This window comes from Squalius cephalus, assembly GCF_949319135.1.
Source record: "Squalius cephalus genome assembly, chromosome: 15".
In the NCBI taxonomy this organism is placed as follows: Eukaryota; Metazoa; Chordata; class Actinopteri; order Cypriniformes; family Leuciscidae; genus Squalius; species Squalius cephalus.
In genome coordinates, this window is record NC_137136.1 from 7,081,310 (window position 1) to 7,102,107 (window position 20,798).

General features: G+C 38.1%; 1 protein-coding gene and 1 long non-coding RNA gene across 2 annotated transcripts in view; one reads left to right on the forward strand and one right to left on the reverse strand.

Annotated features, from left to right (window-relative positions):
- The window catches only part of LOC307171843, a 77,499-nt gene extending 69,599 nt beyond the window's left edge, over positions 1-7,900 (reverse strand). Inside the window, exon 1 of the long non-coding RNA XR_013823607.1 lies at positions 7,846-7,900. This is a non-coding gene — a long non-coding RNA (uncharacterized lncRNA). The remainder of the gene's footprint in view (positions 1-7,845) is intronic.
- Positions 1-20,798, forward strand: part of oxr1a (oxidation resistance 1a) — a gene marked incomplete at its 5' end in the record, with an annotated part of 162,380 nt that overhangs the window by 29,186 nt on the left and 112,396 nt on the right. The gene's annotated exons all lie outside the window — the stretch shown is intronic.

Genomic DNA, 20,798 nt, shown 5'->3' on the forward strand with positions numbered 1-20,798 from the left:
CCAAATACTGAAGCGGTTTTTACGCCCCAGTAAATGAAGCTCCATTTTTATGGGATTATTTTTTTTAGGCTGCGACTTTAACTTCAAAGAGACTCTGATCATTGCCGGAGGTTATTCCAAAACATTATTTTCTATAGGAATACGTTTCAACATATTCCCTTTCTGACTGTAATTTATCACTATTCCATATCTCTGTGTTAATGTTTGGGTATTTTATCGCAATATTTGCAATTTGATTCAAGTGTTTTTAATACAAGTCTTAATTTTGTGTATGCAGCTTGTGTTTCAGATTGACCTCATGTGATTGTCAAATCTGAGAAATTTAGATGGCGTTCCAAGGTACTTTAAAGAATACCACAATATTACCATGGCCAAAAACATAGTAAGTGCACAATTTGTGATTTTGACTGCAAATTTTTATTTAGTTTTAATCAGTCTTTTGACTTAAATGCCATTTAGTCATTTTTAAGTCATCTGAATTGTTTTAGTCGACTAAAATCTAATGGGTTTAGTTCAATTGTAGTGCATCAATTATTTCTCTAAAATGTCAAATCTCATCATATAGGGTTCTCCTAGAGTAGAGAAAGCATCTGTTAATATGAATGATATGAGGTTTGAACAGACAGATTTAACTGCTGTGACATATAACATGTCTTTATTTATCTTAAAATGAAATAAAACCACTTCTCATAAAGAAACAAGAACATGGTCATCTTTTTAATTAATGATATATGCATTCTTTATAACAACTTGCATACAACATTATTTGTTTGTATATTACAATATTCTTCATTCTTTCAAGCAGACATATTTATTTGTATTAAATATAGATTCACCCTTATGAAAGCTATTAATATTATTCAGTCAAGAACACTGAGTGATTTTTCTCTTTTTCTTTTGTTGTTTGATTACATAAATGATGGACAGCAGCAGGTTTATTAGGCTACTGTCACTTTAAGGCTGAATGTACGTTCACTTAAGAAATAATCAACTGCGTTTAAGTGAATACTCGCCAAAATTGCCATATGTCTGGTCTCCTCTTTCTCCCACAAGTTTACATTTTTTAATGTTTTAGGAGACATGCAGGCTGATGCAGCAAATGTATGCCAACTTATATTCTGCCAGGTACATCAGCACATTACAATTCAAATGTGCACATCAACCAGACAGGACATCATTCTGACTGGATCTCTTCCCAAATCTTTTTTTTTATTCATTGACGAACATGTCAGTAGATCTTTGTCATAGTTTTTGTCATTCAAAATGGGTTTTTATTTAGTTGTCTCATTTTCATCAGTGAAAAAATATTGTTAGTGAAAATGATTCGTCAACGAAATGAACACTGCTTCTCATTATATAGAAGTTATATAAATTAGTAACTTTTTTACAACAAAAATGAAACATGACTGAACTTACTGAAGCTGGACTTTGACGCTATTTTCTTCTGGAAACAAACTTTGTTGCATTATTTTCCTGTTATCTCTGTAAAGCTGCTTTGAAACAATCTGTATTGTAAAAAGCGCTGTATAAATAAAAGTGACTTGACTTGACTATATCTTTTAGAAGATTATCAAATACGATCATTTTGTTGTCTCTGACAGGATTTTTTAACACAGTTCTCATCCTTCAGCTTTTTATTGATGTTTTGCAAGGACAGAATGTTGTAGTTGAATTCTGGCAGCTGACTGGACAGTATGGCAGCGGGTGTTGTGGCAGGCGGTGCTACTAAGCTGCCATGATCATGCGCTGAGTATTGAAATGGGTTGCCAAGGAGCCCTGCGTCCTCACATTAACACTTCATATGAGCCGATTTATTGTCTAATTTCATTTCCTGCTCGAACCAGCAGGTCATTTATTCTGTCTTTATTTACTTACCCTCATGTTGTTCCTTCTCTGATTTTTTTTTTCATTCTGTGGAAGCACTATCTTCCAAGGGTGAGTAAATAATGACAAAACATTTATTTCTGAGTGAACTATTCCTATAATAAGAAAGAGTTTTAGAATTGTGCCGTTTTTTTGTGTGTATGTGTTTTCAGCCACAGTTTCAGCAGAATACATCAGTCATGTGAGGCGTATTATTATTTTTTATATATATATATATTTTCATCAGACATGTCAGGCCATTTTAAAATGTGTCTCTTCAGAGCTTGCGTCAGCAGTTTTTCCCCCCTTTATACTTTCAGTATCAAATCATGTCAGATTTTACACTAGACCCTTGATTAGAAGTCTTTAAATGACCCAACCCTGCTACAGGCCTGAACTCCCACTGCATTTCTCTCACACACAAACATTTGCTGACAAGGAAAGAATGTGACGATGGAATGTTCTGCCACTGTCACTTCACATCGGAGCAAGGCAGTGATGCTCCACTGTGCATTAATTTGATTAAGTGACGTGATTTGTGTTTTTCGGCTCTCTGATGCAGCCGTTTTAGGACAGACAAAATTGAAATTAGATCAGAACCTAGTAATATATACCTTGAAATAAAGTGAAAAAATATAAAAAATGTATATATGTAAATATCCTGTGATGTATATATGTATATATGTATATATGTATATATCCTAAATATCCTATCCTGTGATGCAGCGCTGAATTTTCAGCATCATTACTTAAGAATCATTACTTGATCATTCTAATATGCTGATTTGTCACTCAAGAAACATTTCTTATTATTATCAATGTTGAAAACAGTTGTGCTGCTTCATATTTTTGTGGAAACCTTGAAACATAATTTTATCAGTATCCTTTGAATAGAAAGTTCCTGAAGCAGCGACATATTTCTCTGAGCATCCCTCCAGCTGTGGATAGAGGATGAGGAGTATCTGTCAGACGTGTGTGTGAGCAGCAGAGACGGCAGGCTGGTTCCTGTTACCTCAGGAGCCTCTGCATGAGACCAGAGCGCCTGCTTCATTTTCCTGAACCCACACTTCAGGTCCTGTGAAAAAAGACTTCTAATAAGCCTTGGTAAATGCACAGCCTTTCACTTGCATATAGATTGGGAATCATGATTTACAGTTATAAGCTAAAAAGGGCACAAGTAATTGTATCTTAAAAGTGCTGTATTTGGAGTTTAAATGGGTCATTTAAACTCCAAATCCCCCCCCCCCCCCCAGGTCCACTTATAAAGTGTTTTTGTTTTGTTTTTCCATTAGACTCATAATTTATTTTTCACCCTCTCTCTTACCCTTAAAATTAATTAGGATGTTTTTTTTTGTCTGCTGAAGGTTCAGTCTATTCTTTATAAACACAATTGAGTTACAGCATTTTTCTGCACTCACACACAGGCTGCAGGTTTAATATCAAGTTCAGTATAGTTTTTAATTGCCCTATCCATTATAACCAGCTTCTTTGCAAGCTTTATTAAAGCTGCAGTCCGTAGTTTTTCCTCTGTCGCCATCTGTTCTAAATCTGCAATTGCAGTTATTCACGGAATTATTGACTTTATGTGGGTTGTGCCTCGGCACGGCACAGCGCGGGTGAATCCGATGTTTTGAGGAGAATGTGCGGCCGTCAGTCACAGCGCCGGTGTGGATACTGTCATTCGTAATCACAGATTCTACTTTTTGGAAGTATGACCAACATAAGAATTTTCACTGGAAAATGTCATCTGAACAAGTAACATCCACTTTTGTTCTGAACGACTAAGGGGAAAAAAGCATTGCAGTAAATCGCGCTGATTAAATCTAACGATCGCTTATCATATCACGTCAAACTGTGCAAATTATACTTAGTTCTCAAATTGTTAATGTTAACAACTACATTTAATGCCCTTCCGATATTTATCCTTGTTTTCGCATGTGCCCGGTTGCAGTCTCTTTTTTTTCTGTAGCCACTCCGAAATCTGAAGTCTTTTGCATTTTACAACGGGTGAATCTCCAGTTGTCACTGGTGATTGTCGTTTGCACCTTTCTGGATCCACCATCAAATTGATAAGTTTAATTATATCATGTGCTGTGAGAAAAGGCTATAAATCTCCACCTCCAACATCCTCACACGCAATATAGCCTCTACTAGCCGAGACACCTTCTTTATGTGTACAGATCCCGCGGAAATCCACCAGTACCACTGGAATTAAAAACATTATTACAAGCTTACCGTTTTGAATAGAGCTAAGGCAAGCAGATAGTTTTGAACACTGGCTGGTTATGTACTTGCTCAATTTATTTTGGATAATTTTTAACCCAAAAAAGTTTCCGACTGCAGCTTTAAATTCTGACAGATTCACACACAAAAAGAGTTGTGGAAATACTGTTGTGGAATCTGTTTTGCAGTTCACTTTCAGGATGGGCTCTTTTTGGATTGGAGAGAAAGTTTTCAGTACAATTAACTTTTTTTATTTATAGTTGGCATGAAATAGAAGTTGCGATAGTCTTGTCTTCCCTATTGTGACGTATAACCGAGTGAAGTTGTTTCTCTAACAAGAAAAAATGTAATGTGGGACTTGATTTTGTCCATTGAGAATTGATCACATGGTTGTGGTTTGCTATTGGTGAAAGGTTGTCCCGCCCTCACACCATTAAACGCATCATCAGAGAAGAGAAGAGATACCACTGAAAGTGGGAGGGGAGGTTATTTGGATTACAAGATTACGGGGCACATGAATAAAAAAAAATAAAAAAATTATGCATACAGATAAATAATTTATAATAAATACTCCAATATTCCAAAACAAGAATTTTCGATTTTGATTTCATGGTGATATTAAACAGATTAAGGAAAATGTGATCCTCATGATATGACCTCTTTAATAAGTCAGATTGTAATTTTTATGCACTTGGAATGGCCTTGTGTCAGACCGAGAAGCTTCACAAGTCCACAGCACATGTCAGTGTCACGTCAGGAACAAACCGTCCTCATGAAACCCCACGATGTCCTCCAGCTGCACTGAAGCAGCTCTCAATGATTCCTGACAGAGATGCCCACTGACTATAAAACATTTATATTTGTTATTTTCTGTCTGGTACAACACAGCTGTCTGGAACAACCATCTTATGAATGCAGGTAAATCAACCTCATTGAGCTCGTTTGAAGAATGCAGTGACTGAATTAAAGGGGTCCTATTATGCTGCTTTTTTTTTTTACATTTTCAACTTTCTTTAGTGTGTAATTTAGCTTTTTGAGCATGAAAAAGGTCTGCAAAGTTACAAAGCACAAAGTCCACTTCAAAGGGAGTTATTATTTATATCAGCAAGCACTGTTTCTGAACTCCATGAAATGCCTTGATTGTTCCTTCCGGGAACACCCATGAAATACATATGCAAAAAAAAAAAAAGACGAGGCTTGTTGTGTTAGTAGTAGTACTACTACTACTACTACTACTACTACCTACTACTACCTACTACTACTACTACTACCTACTACTACTACTACTACTACTACTACTACTACTACTACTACTACTACTACTACTACTAATAATAATAATAATAATAATAATAATAATAATAATAATAAATAATAATAATCTTGTTAACTTGCGGTTATAGTAAAGGGCCTAAAATTTCCGAAACACGCTCGAAGTGATTGAACAGTCACAAGTCAACTCAGAATATTTCCTTAATGTGACTGTGTAAGGGACGGGGCTTGACATTAATGGCAGCCATATTGCGCCAGAACGCCCACCACACACCAGCTTATTGGTGGAGAGGAGACGGTGAGAAAGCCAATCAGTCAATATGGGGATGGACAGAGGCCAATGGGCAAATTTGGCCAGGATGCCGGGGTTACACCCCTACTCTTTTTCGAAGGACATCCTAGGATTTTTAATGACCACAGAGAGTCAGGACCTCGGTTTAACGTCTCATCTGAGACCATGCTTTTTGACAGTATAGTGTCCCCATCATTATACTGGGGCGTTAGGACCCACACAGACCACAGGGTGAGTTTTCCCAGGAGGTCTCCCTATACTGACCAGGCTCAACCCTGCTTGGCTCAGTGGGCAACCAGTCTTGGGCTACAGGGTGATATGGCTGCTGGCCATATCTAAGATACTAAGATGCGGCTTTCTGTGTGCGCACTTTGGGTGCGAGCACAAAATCTGCGGGAATGAGTAAAATTATGTGCAATACGTGCAATCCCGCGAAATTCACGCCCTGTAACACCATCAATATTCATCCGGAGCAAATTAAACAAGTGAGTGAGTGGAGGCGGGTTTGCGTGTCAACTCGCTGTCGGAGAGATGAGAGAATGAGAAAGTGCAGCTGGTATCATGTGTATGTTCTGAGGAAAATGAGTATTGGAAGCATTTCAGATATTTCAGTATCAATATGTATCGAAAACTCTATTTTTGACAAGCACTAATATTTCAGATGCCTTTTTAAAAGACTACAATTGAAAATTGTATTTATTATAAATACAATTCAACCTGCCAACGTTACTAGTAGGACTGACTGCATTACACGCCACTGCTAAAATCAAGCTCTGGTTAATGTCAAGCTCTGGGAAGGAAATAAATGTCTTTATTCTCATAACATTATATAGATCATTATATACAGTTAGACCTGTATGTGCAGCAATCATACAGGTCTGAAATTTTAATGTTTTGCATCTGCGCTCAGAGATTGTTTTCTGTAATTAGAAAGTCTCAGTTATAGATAGCACTTGTCACTTGCACTAAATGCTCGTGCTGCCCTTTTAATGCGCTCTAATGAGTTTTTTTCATTCTTTAATGTCACTGATAATATTGATCTTAACCAGCGGTGGTTTAATAACAGTCCACAGACAGTCCGCTTCTCTTGTATGTATTATAAAACAAGGTCAGCACTGTCTGCTATAAAAAAAAATGACTCATAGATTAGGGAAGAATGAAATGCCAAGAGATGAGCTGAAAATCGAACAGCTTCATTTCTTAACTCACTGGTACTTCAAGGACGCGGCTGGTAGTTAATTGTCTCTTATGTAATACATTGGACCACGTGTTCTCTGGCATTTAGATGTGAGAATATGTGGTGAATGTTTAATGCATCCTATAGATTTGATATAAAGGGAACTGTTATATGCATATAAATATATATATATATAATATAATATATATAATATATATTTTGGCTATCCTGAAAACGTACTGTTGCTGGAAAAATGGCCCTGTAACACTGTACAATAAGGTTACATTAGTTAACCACTTTAGTTAACATGGACTAAGAATAAACAATACATCGACAATACTTCTATTCTATTCAGCTTTCCTATTGCTCAAACAGAAGAGCATCGGCTCTTGCAACGCCAAGGTCATGGGTTCGATCCCCAGGGAAAGCAAGAACTGATAAGAATGTAAATGTGTACCTTGAAATGCAATGCTTTGGATAAAAGCGTCTGCCAAATGCATGTGTAAATGTTCTACAGCATTTATTAATCTTAGTTAATGTTAATTTCAACATTTACTAATACATTATTAAAATCAGAAGTTGTATTTGTTAACATTAGTTAATGCTGTGTGAACTAACATGAACAAACAATGAAAAATCTGTATTTTTATTAACTAACATTAAAGCTACACTGTGTGATTTTTACCCCCATCTAGCGGTGAAATTGTATATGACTACCCAGTGAATATTAGTTTCTGTTCCTCTCAATTCCGAGGGCGTTTTAACTCCTACGGTGGCCGTATTATTCCAAGATTAACATGCCTTCCAGTTATCACTTCGTCCATGACAATAATAAACAATAATACGTCTAAAATGAATAAAACTACAGGACAGATGTCAGGAGGTAAACGTCACCCTTGGAATCGGCTATCCCAGCATAATCAGATTAGGCTAACGTTACAATGTGTACAAAGTAAAAGCAATTAAAAATAACTAAAATTTACAGTGTCCTTTTTTTATATAGCTTAAAAAATTGCACCTTTAAAACTATTCATTACCTGTGATCCGTCGCAGCACAGATTTATGTTACAAGGTAACTGTTGAACAATACTTTTTCACCATTGACGCAAGGATGAAGTTATACTAGAGGTCGTTCTGGCGTTATGCACAACCATGCTATGGTTAGACAAGCAACTATATAACTTCGAATTTACACAAATGAATTACAACAGGCTGAATTACCTGTCGAGAAGAAAGCAGGCAACCTCGGCGTCCGTTTTAAAATCTTTTCTCCTCATGAGCTCTTTCCATCTGGGAAAAGTTACTCCAATATTGACTATGGTCTTGCTGATTTGTCTGTCGCGTTGGCGTTTTAATTCTCTTTCAAATGTGAGTACACACACACACACACACACACACACACACACACCACACTATCTTTCAAATCTGCCGGCACTCGCGAGCTCGCGAGTAATCTCCCCCTCGCATTCGTCACGGTGTCATTGAGTGAAAAACGCAAAAGGCGAAGCTTGAATTTACAGGCATGTCCCTCTTTGGCTAATGTAGTTTCAAGATGGAGGGGCAACATGGCGACCGGCATTCGAACCCCTCACCCGTATGTACTTTCAATGGCAGATTATAAACTTAAGAGAATACTTTATTACTTGAAAGAAGTAAATATACATTAATGAGCACATATATTTTTGAAAGAACTAAGTGTTTTTTGCTAAGAATCAACTAAAAAAGTTACACAGTGTAGCTTTAACAAAGATTAATAAATACAGTAACAAATGTATTGCTCATTGTTAGTTCATGTTAGTTAATACATTAACTAATGTTAACAAATGAAACCTTATTGTAAAGTGTTACCAATGGCTCGGTCTGCCACTTCAACAGATGAATACTTACAGTATGAGCAAATGACCACATTGTTTTATGTTTTTTTCATATGTTTTTCATGTGCAGTTATATTTTCTCTGGAGCAGAATCATTTTTTTTTTTTTTTTTTTTTGGTTTTTTGCCCATTCAACAGAAATCAATGGGCTCCAATGCTGTTTGGTTCTCAGTGTTCTTATTTTATGTCCCATAAAACAAAGTGCACACAGGCTTGGAGCTACATGAGGGTGAGTAAAGGATGACATCATTTTTGTTTTTGGGTGGACTATCCTTTTAAAGGCAAAGTCCATAAAATAATGATAAAATAAAAAGAACCCTGTTGCAGGCTGTTGCATCCAAACACAACATTGGCTCTAGAATTGGAAGCACTGCTTGCATAAGCGTTATATAAGTGAAGATTGATGCAGACAACCATTAGAAATGATGAGAAGAATGATTCGCACAGCTTGATACGATTACATCGATTATTCCGCAGTCTTTTACGCTCAAGGTAGATGTCTGTGCATCCGCCGAAGCTTAATAAATGCCGTTCTGTTTCACCTTCAGCTCAGTAAGGCTTTCAGGCCTTGAGGCGGACCGAGGAATCAGTGAACCCAGAACAGGCGAGAGATGGCGGAGCTGTCCTGACTTTCTGGTGGTTCACTGGAGCTCTCAGTGGCTGCTGTGGCGAATGGAAAGTGACATGAGACAACCACAGGCGCTGTTGTGCCATGCTGATGTGACAGAGCTCATTATAGGGACTCGCCGAGACTTCCCCGCCAGCTGCGCCATGTATTTTTAGTCTATAACTGCTGTGTGCCTCGGTAGATGGGCACAATTATGTAGCGTTGTTGATTCAGAGATCTTTCAAGTTGTTTTGTCATTTCTGAACTGCATAAGGAACAGTTGTTTTCAGACACCTACTGCCCCGCCCACTTCAATATCGGTAGTCCTGCCCCAAACTCTCACCATTGGTTGAGTTAGAAGCCAGGTCGCTGGGGTGTGCAAAATATTGAGAAAAATTTGCATCTGGATATTTTCTAGAATGTTTTCTGAGTGTGTTTTTGTGCAGGTGCCTTGACTGGTTTAGGCCCGTTGTGCATCCATCCGATTTGTTCAGGAATTAAGCAACTGAATCATTGATTTGACCAAAAACCCTGATTCATTCAGGAACAAAACACCATTGTGTGTTTCTCAGAGATGCACAGCTGTTCTGTTGCGGCTTTGTTTGAAACTATTTTCGTTGGTGAAATAGAGCAAATATTGACAATATTGTTTCTATAATGTAACACAGTATTAACTTGTTTATTGAACTGTTGTTTAAATTAATATCACATTTGCAATAGTGCTGATATTAGGGGAAAACAGCATGTTTGCTTGTGTGATATTGCTTAACTAACACACGATACATTTTTGTTCCTACATATTGAATTTGGGGGCATTCTGACTCATTCTACTAGGATACATCATGCAGTGAAAGAGTGAAGTATCAACACCCATTTTTGTAAAGTGAGTGACATTCGATGTCAGCTTCTACATCGTTAAAACAAAAATGACGATATTATCATAGACTAAACATATAGTTATAAGTTAATGTAACTTGTAACAATGTAACAATACCCGTTCTTGTCTTAGGACAACTTTGATTGACTTTTTTGATCCACTTCAAATGTTGTCTACTGTGTTTTGGCTGGTTAGCATGGCCTCCTACATTGCTACACAATCTCAACCTAAACAGAGCATCTTCCTCCATTTTTGGCCTAGTTATGTATTTGAGCCATGCTAACAATGATCAGATTTACGACATCCAGCTTACTATGACCAACAATACAGCCATTTGGCAGCTGATCAGTGTGTGTGATCTGGACATTGTCCATGTTTATAGAAATCTCACAGCCAACTGCTTGTCCTTGTCAGAGGACATGTCTGATGCTTTAAATCAAACTTGTGCCTTTGCCATCGCTGGGTTACATAATACATAACAGCTACTTTTAGGTTGAGGAGCCTGAGGACGGCAGAGCAGCTGTAATTACCATGAAAGGTCATTCAGCGCTGTAGAGCACACATCCTCTGGACCACAGAATTGGCCAAGAACTGCCCAAAGGAAGAGCCTTTCACACTGACTGATTTTTTTATTTTTTTATTTTTTTAATCTCTGGAGTTTGTCAGGATACTGTATTGTTGGTTGTAGTAAACATTTTGGCCACAACGTTATTGGTGGGCCTCACAAATAACCATTGCATTTGACCATCTAACCACACCTGCAGTGTATTGTTGGTGAAAGATTTTTGCTGCTTCCCAATTTGCCGCCTTATACTATGCTCTAAAAGTATATACTGTTTTTGTGAAGAAAAAGTACATACTTTTGAGTGTGTAGCAGAAGAGTCGGCAAGCTTTGGGACAAACTAAGTCATAATTGTGTCTTTAACAGACAGCTCTGTCGCATAGTTGCGTGCATCCTGTCACCGTTTAAACTGCCCTGTCAATCATCTTGTCACAGTTAAAATCCTCCACATTCAATTTCATTTAATTTCCTACCGTTTCGGAGAGAAATGTATTAGCACGTTGATCTGCCTGTCGTTGGTCTTTCATGCGGAGAACTGTCCTTGTGTGTGCAATTTGCTTAATGATGCATTTAAATTTAATGACCAAACGTATCTTTACAAAAGTTCACAATGCTTTAGTATGTTACTTGTATTTACCATTGTAATAACAGTATATTATGCATAATTATGTGCACCCTAACGCTATAGTGAGTACATGTAGTTGTTTTATATTACCCAGTATTTAAATATATAATTACACTGTAACAGTGACACTTTAAAATATTTTTTTTAGCTGGCAAGCTTTACATACCTCGAGCTGATTAGTCTGAAAGCTGAACGCATACTGTGAGCTAGCTGTATATTTATACCACTGAAAATTTGTAGTATTCACAATTTGTAGCTATACCACTGTTACGAAAGTAAAAACCAGAAAGGCTGTTTTAACTATTTACTAGAAGATATCCTAATAACACATTTAGCAATATGTTTTGGGTTGGCTGATATATTAAGTTGTGGGTAGTGAATGGCTGACATTAGTCAAATGGCTGAAGTCAAGAATTTAAAGGGATAGTTCACTTTGAAATTAAATTTTGGTATGTTTTAGCTTACCTCAAGGGCATCCAAGATGTAGGTGTCTTTTTTTCCGCAGTAGTTTCAATTTTGATATTTTAGGTCAAACCGTTCTTGTCTGACAGTCATATCATGCAGGTCTATGGTCACCCCCTCAAAGAGCATGCACAGAATCCAAATTAAAACAATTCCCCATCGTAAGTACACATTGATGGCCTAAGACACGAAACGAGCGGTTTGTGTGAGAAAACAAACAGTATTTATATCGTTTTTACCTCTTATAACACAGCCACGCCCAAGTGATCTGAGGGCGCGGGCGCTTCCTGCTGTGTGACGTGTACGCAGACTGGTGCATAGATAGATATATATATATATATATACTAGGGATGCCACAATTCTCAATATAATATTGAACCGTTCGGTACGACATCCACGGTTCAATACGCGCTTGTGAATTGCGTTTTTTTCGGTTTTACTTTTAAATAATTTATGTGCGTTTCATTTCGCTCCGAATTGACTGTTTGTGTGTGCCTGTAAGTCTACAAGCTGATAAGGAAATTCCCCGCGAGTGAATATTCAATCACTATGCTCTAAATTTAGGGGGCGCTTAACCATCATTCCACACTTTAACATGGCGAGCGGCGGTGAAGTGAGGCTACAGTACGAGGAAGCGCCGGCGTCTTTCAAATCCGTGGTGTGGGGACATTTCGGTTTTGCCGTTGAGTATAGTGCCGAGGAAGAAAAAACGGTAAACAATAAAAATAACTGTGTGCAAGCATTGTTTTACACGTGTAGCCTACTCAAACGGAAACACAGCAATATCACTGTCTGAAGGCACAAATATGTTTATTTGAAATGGTCAATTTAAAGGGGTCGCACATCGGACGCGCAGCGCCACGTCACATTATTCTCTATGAGTGTACACGTAGCGCTACACACACCGTCGGCGCCTTTCGGCGTCTGTCCGTGGCGCCCAGCAACGGCTCAGGACCATGTTCAAAATCCTGCCGCGCCACAGAGCGCCATCTATATAGTTTTACATTAAATGTACATTTATTTGTCTCAAATCGTCGTTAATGTATACTGACTTCACCCTGTGCTGCAATATACATTTAGTTTTACATTCATTCACAGAAATCAGCTGCTTGAATGAAAATTGCTGATGTTATCGGATTTTCAGGCGATAGCCTATTGTCAATTCATTCAGTTAACGGACGCTCTGAGGTAAAGAGATGTCAGTGTTAATTGTATATTATACAATACACTAAGAACTAGTGGACTTTGCTTAGCTTTTAAGTTAAATAAAGGAGTATTGCAATAAATGGTTTTTATTTTTTTCTCCCTAACCTTATTGTTCCTATTGCCTAAGCACACAATAACAAAAAAACACTTATGTGTCAAGCCATCAGAACCGAACCGAACCGAAAACCGTGGTTAAAAAACCGATCATGTATTGAACCGTGGGCTAACTGTATTGTTGCATCCCTAATATATACACTAGATGTCGCATTAAAGACATTCGTTCCAATGAACTGCCGTAGCCAAGGCGACATCTAGTGTATATATACCTATGCACCAGTCTGCGCACACGTCACACACCAGGATGCGCTCGCGCCCTCAGATCACTTGGACGTGGCTGTGTTATAAGAGGTAAAAACGATATAAAATACTGTTCGTTTTCTCACACAAACCGCTCGTTTCGTGTCTTAGGCCATCAATGTGTACTTACGATGGGGAATTGTTTAATTTGGACGATGGGGAATTGTTTTAATTTGGACTCTGTGCATGCTCTTTGAGGGGGTGACCATAGACCTGCATGATATGACTGTCAGACAAGAACGGTTTGACCTAAAAATATCAAAATTGAAACTACTGCGGAAAAAAAGACACCTACATCTTGGATGCCCTTGAGGTAAGCTAAAACATACCAAAATTTAATTTCAAAGTGAACTATCCCTTTAATGAACAACGCAATATGAAAAGGACAGCTGGCTGTGATTTGACTTATTTTGTTCTGTTCATTGCACAAAGCTATCATATTGCTTTAGAAGAATTGAAATATAGTGCACAAGTTGTATAGACCACTTTAATTATACATTTATGATGTTTTTCTTGTACTTTTTGGAATTTGACCGATCCTGCACTCTATGCCTTTAGCGTGATCATGTAAAATGTCATCTTTTGTGTTTCTTGAAAGTCCTACGGGTTTGAAACCACAAAGTTTTTGGATGAACTGTCCCTTTAAAGCTTAATAACATCTCTGACATTTAGAATTTCTGTGTAACACTGATGCAGCAGGTGCTTCATTAGCCTCATGAGTTCCATCGTTACTAAAAACATCTTCAATATGTTCTCCCAAAAACAAGCTCTCCTGCTTTCAGCTCCCTAAAATGCTTTTCTAACCCCTGATGCAAGCTGTATAATAACCCGTTGGCGTCCTCAAACTATTAATTAGCTGCTGACAGTTCAGTGATTCCTGCTAATGAAGATCCACGCTTTTGTCTCCGTAGATGTGATGTCTTCATGAGAGCTTCACGTGATTGTGGTGTACAGAGCATCATGGGAGTCTGCTACATCTCTCCTCACAGGCTCAGTCATCACTGATATATGCAGATGCACGTTTCTTATAGATGTCTCGAGGATGTGAACCATGTCCCATGAATTGCCGCTGGGCATGAGCTGTCTTTAATGTCAACTGTGTGAAGAGATTTCTGAGCCAGATTCTTGCTGAGCTGTATCTTAGCATGCCGTTGTTCAGAAAGGGAGAGACGGAGATTGAAAGTGAATGGAGAAAAAGAGAGCTCAGTCTTTTTTAATCTAGCTCACTGTCCCCACCCCCCTCAAGGCTAACAACCTCCAAACCCTCCATCTGGGTCAGTTGCAGTGGCCGAGATGGTTTCTGATGTGTGAGAAATAATTTAGCACCTACTGCGCACATGTTTTTCTCTAGCCTCATATATGAAACATTCAAAATGACGTGAAAACAAGGTGTGATTATTACTCTCGATTGCTAATAATGCATATCGCAAGTCTGGCTCAATAGAAACATCGTGCCAGCCTTCTCCTTTCTGTCTAGAGTGATTTGTTTACTTATTACATTAATATATCTCTTTTTTTTGTTAACAACTGTTTATTGAGTTTTCTTTTTTTAAAGGGGGGGTACCATGGTGTTTCATGTATTCAGAGTTGTTTACAGTGTTAAAGAGATGGATTCTCATGTTAAACATGGGCAAAGTTTAAAAAAAAATATTTTGGACGAATAACGGAGAATTTCTGTGCTGAAAATCGTACTTCCGGGTTGGTACAAGTTTCGGCTGGGTTTTTTTATATCGTGGATCTAATGACGTAGATAAGAGTGGAACTCCTTATATGAGCATTTCTCTCGGAATAGCGCGCCCGCGCGCACGTCGACCAGAGGAGAACGAGACCGCGCACATCAACAGGAAATCATCGGCAGCCAGCGCTGCATAGGATTTGTTCAAGAATGTCTCCAAAAAAGTGTGTTTTTGGATGTGAGGGAAAGCTTACCGTGTCCAGCTTTCCAAAGAACCCAGTGTTACAGGAACAGTGGATGCCGTTTGTTTTTCCGGGGCAGCAACGGAGTGTAGGAAGTGCGGTTGTGTGTTCTGGCCATTTCAGTGACGAATGTTTTATTAACAAGGCTCAGGTCGACGCTGGATTTGCAAATCGTTTGCTATTAAAACGTGGAGCGGTCCCAGTGATAAAAGACCCCATTCATGTAAGTACAACTGGATCAGATTTCTGTCTTTTACTGGAAATCAAGCACTACCGCTTGACTCTATAGCTCCGCCTCCAGGACCTCGGCTTTTTCTGGAGAGAATCGGAAAGCTGTATTTTTCTTTTATAAATTTAATAAAACTAAACACTTTTTTGAGATATTAAGGATGCACTACTACTCTATAGGTACTCAAGATTAACATGAGATTAGGTGAAACTGTGCATGTTATGTACCCTTTAAGTCAAGAAACACAAAAATACAAAGTAATCCCACCCCTGGTACACTTCAAGAAAATAAAAATAAAATACAAACATAGTATTACATGAATATATCTCAAGCTCATACATGGCTTATTTATGTTTTTATTCTAGACTCCCTTTTTTTCAGAACTTTCTCATGTCTCAGTTGAGACTTTTATTTCTAAGAAATTTTAGGAGAAACATCTGAGACACTGTTGATACTAAAATGAGAGATGTCTGAGTATCTTAACTAAGTCTCATGAGCTTAAAAAGAGCAACCTCTGGGTAATAAAATATTCCTATAATGGAGTTTTGAAAGAGATTGCAGCAAGACATGAGATGTTCTCTGTTTCTTCTACCACTTTCTCATTTTTTTTCACTCTTTTGCTCTCAAATATTTCTCACATCTCATTTGTGTCTATTTTTATTTCTCCTAAGAAATTTTTGGAGAAATATCTGAAATGCTACTGATACAACAATGAGAGATCACAACTAAGTCTCCTGAGCTTAAAAGCAACCCCTGTGCAATACATTTTTCCTCTGGGTATACACACGTGGAGGCAACAGAATGCAGAAAAATGCGTTCAGGAACAACTGATAGACCCTAATGCCATGAAAATGGAATCATTAACAAATCACTTCTTATCTGGGTTTTTGGAGCATTTGTACACTTTCAATGCATGCTTGCTTGTTTTGGTCCTTTATCTAAGCCTGTTTTTCACCCCCTGCTGGTCGGTTGGTCCCCAGTCGTCTTTAATGAAAAGACCCGGTCAGCTTTAGATCCAGCTGATACATCACCTGGACACAGGATAGGAGAGGGAAGCCTCTGACAGCAATACACAGCTATCAGCCTCATGGTGAGGGCAAGAAAAGACCAAATTTCAATTTACCGCCTGTGAAAATGTAATCTACTCATACTGGGAGCTTGAAAGAGGTTGGTGGACTTTCTGCCGGAGGACAACGACAGACACTTTGTCACAATAACACATGGTGAAAAACAAAAAGCAGGTCTATTCATGTCTTTTACTCTTTACATGAGTGTGCCTTTGATCCTAATTTATGCTTTTAAAAATCTCTTTTATATCAGTTTTTTTTTTCAGCCTTTTTTGACGATATTCAATATATATTTTGATAGGTGAAATTACGTTGCTTTTTTATGTTGCTCTGAATTTTACTTTTATTTTTAACAAAAATAATTAACATTTAATCATTTTCTTTTATACTGCCATTTAAAAGTTTGGTGTTTATACTTTTTTTTTTTTAACTCTCATACTGTATGCTCACCTGCATTTATTTAATCAAAATACAGTAAAAACACCGTAATATTGTGAAATATATTTTTAAAATTTAAAATAACTGTTTTCTATCTGAAAATATTTTCAAATGTAATTTATTCCAGTGATGCAAAGCTGAATTTTCAGCATCATTACTCCAGTCGTCAGTGTCACATGATCCTTTAGAAATCATTCTAATCTGCTGATTATTAAATGCCAGACGATAATTCATAATACAAGTACGTGTTGTCATCAGCTTGGCCATGGCTCTATGTTGCGTTACCACTGTATTTTTACAGTCAGTTTTCTCTTTTAGGTAAAAAATGTAGTTATGTCCTGCCCCTGTGTTGTTTTCATTATTGTAATTGGTTTGACGCTATTAGTTGTGAGTCCCAGTTGAATTGTGTTGTGGTTTTTTATTATCACTGCTTCACTCTGGTGTGGTTTATTTTTGGCTCCAGACCACAGACAGCACCCTGCCATAAATATAAGCCTGCATTATTAGTATTCTGCACCACGGTTGGTAAGCCATCTCAGAGTCTATTTTTCAACCTCCGTCTAGAAATATCATCCCGCGCCACCCACTGCAAACAGGACAGAATACAGATGTGCCCGAACGGCCCATTTATTATTCAGATATATATGTAGAGCTTCATATAGGCCACTTTCCATGAATATGGCAAACTTTTTTAAGCTTTAGTCACTTTTTTTGTAATGTGAACTGAGATGATAAATTTGAAAAATTGCCAAACATGACAAGTTTTAAACGCATAATGTCTGTATACCCATTAAAATGGGGATTTTGGCCTGTACAACAACACAAGTTCTTCATTCCCTTTCGGTAGCTTTAACTACACCATAAACTGCAAAATGGTCTAGCTCTAATGTGTTGATGGTTGTATACTGTCAGGGGTATTTGTGAGCACCTGAAGTAATTATTTTTGTGTTTTTTGGGATCTGGGTCACTGTTAACCCCAGGTGTTTAGCCATCAGCGGCAAGAATGTGTGTATTGTGCGGTGGCATGTGTGTATATACAGTATGTGTTTTCCTCTTTCACAATCTATATCTATGTTGACCTTCACATAGTAAGCAAGCAATCATTTTCATGGATGAAATCCAGTCATTTCAATAGGATTCCAATTTCACATGAGCACAAAAGATCCACACAGATTTTGCAACGTTTAAGGTCGTGCAGATTTGACATGTTGACCAACAGAAAGCTGCTTGGTTTAAAGGTGACTTCTGTGTGAGATGTTCTTTATACATAACTACATTTTATTGTCAATAAACAATTTTGTCCGTGAAATTTTGCAAAAGTGGCACACCTAATGACTATCTAGAATCTGTCGTAAAACCTAATGAGCTGCCCAAGACAGCATTTTAAAGAATTTGTTCCCGATGCGACGACGGTTTCAAAACATAGGTAGCATGATTCTGCAAATTTTTAAGGCATGCATATTTCACAAAGAAAGTATTACCTTAAATTCCCTCTTTTGTGCTTTTTCGGATATTGCCTTTCATGTACCATGTTAAACCCCTTTCACACAGAGCGTTGATCCCAGAAAATTGCCATAGAATGCCTTCTGAACGCAAACATGTCCCAGGATTGATCCCGAAATGGGGACCTTGTAACATTGCTGGGATCAGTCCCGGAATGTGCCCTGTGTGAACAAAAGCAGGACCAATGCTGGTACGGTTGTGTCGTAGTGATGACGCACGTGTCGTCGCAATGACGTAGTTATCCTGCGACTCTTTGACCTGGGGTTTAAATGCAGATCAACGTTCATGTTCCACATTAGCAAAGAAGAACGTTTGTATTCGTCAAGGAACAATGTGTTCATCAAAGACAAAAAATTGTCTGCAAACAAGTCAAATCCTGATGTCACATCTCGGAATCTTAGGAGCTGTGTGAACGCACGCACAGATTCCAGAAAATCACTGGCAGTGTGAATGAACCAAAATCAAACGATCTCGGGACACATTATTGGTATATTTTCTGGAATCTCTGTGTGAAAGGGGCTTTATATAGCTGTTTGTGCATGTAAAAGGTCTGCAAAGTTTAAAAGATCAAAGTGCCTGACAAATGGAGTTATTGTCTCCCAAAAGAGAGAACCGATTCTGAACTGCCTGAAACCAGTCATCAGTAATTCCAGTCTTACTTTCTGCACGAAGCTACGTAGGTTTGTCACATATATGCATAATGCCAGCCTATGGTCTTCATTGGCTGCCCACAAACAATGTTTGACTTTGACCGGTCTCAAACTCTGGGGTTTTAGCTGAGGCCTGGAAGATTTGCCGCTGTTTTCTATGCTGCGAAAGCAATTCCACTTTTCTGCATGCATTTCCAAAGGATGAAGACACAGGCTTGATACTGTAAAACCAACGCCCTCGTTTCTGTACATATCAGCTGAAATTCAGATATGGTAATGGGCGTTTTGTTTCTGACACACACTGTAAGCGGTAGACTAATCACAACAGACTGGGCCATTTGACCAATCAGAGCAGAGTAGGCTCTTGGAAAGGAGGGGTTTAGAGAGGCCGAACCATTTCAGACACTGTGTGAAAAGAATGCATCTGTATATTATGCAATATATATTATGAGAAACTTAAAGTGTGTTTGTTTTTTGCCTTAGATGTAAACAGCCTTCCAAAATGGTTCCATTTCAGGTAGGCAAAATGTTTTGGAACAAAGCAATAGTTTCAGAGATCAAACAGTGATGGGGGAAAATCCTGCAGCTATATAGATTGAAAACTTGAACTTGCTGAAGAATAGAGAGCAATTGTTAGTGTTAGTCCTCCTCGGCTAGGTAATATTTCACTCGTTCATTCCAATTTCCTCTTTTCATGTTGTCAATATCCTCTTACTCCTGTTTGTTTAGCCTGACTTTGCAGTGCCAGACGAGCAGCTTCAAATCCTCTTGTGTGGCTCAAGCTTTTCTCTGGCACTTGCTCTTCCTGCTTCATCGGTCATTTGGATCTATTCGCTAAATACATTAGCCTGGTGGCCTACTCTCTTTAAGGTCGGTCACATGATCTCGGTTCTGCCTTAGCTTAACCTCAGCAACGCGTCAGTCTTCAGATCAGCTCTGGAAGCGCACCATCAATGGAGCCCGTGCTGCACACACCACGGTATGTACACAACCTGCACATTATCATGCTCAAGTTCTCTTGGCCTTGCTGGAGACGTTGTGAAAGTTGCACGCCAATAACAAAATCTGTGTCTAACACTACAAACACCTGTTATTGGAAAAAACGTTTCTGAATGTGGGCTATTGAATTAATGTGGGATTTTGGTGATCAAAGAGCAGTGTTTTTCCCTAAATCTTTTAGGAAACAAGAATTGGCTTGCAGCTTTTTGGTTGTAGCTTTTATCTGTAAATCGTCCTTAAATGGGGAATTTGCCTTCAATCAATAGGCATTTAATTCAAGTCAATCAGGCTTTCAATCAATTGCAGGAAATTAACAGCTCTTAGGCGACACAAAGGTGCGAGTGAAGAGATTTGAAAGGATTGAGAAAACTCTTTGGAAAATATGTCTGTAGAATGGGATTTACCTGCAAGTTCTTCAAAACACAGAGCTACTTTATTTGCCATCACTTTCCCAGTATAATATAGACTGTACATGGCAGAGTGCCAAGAATTGATTTGTTTTGTCAGATATTTGATACTCAAATCTCTTTAATCTGTCAGGTGAAATTTAATAGATTTGTTAGACTATTGTTATGCATTGTAATGTACCTTTTTTTTCT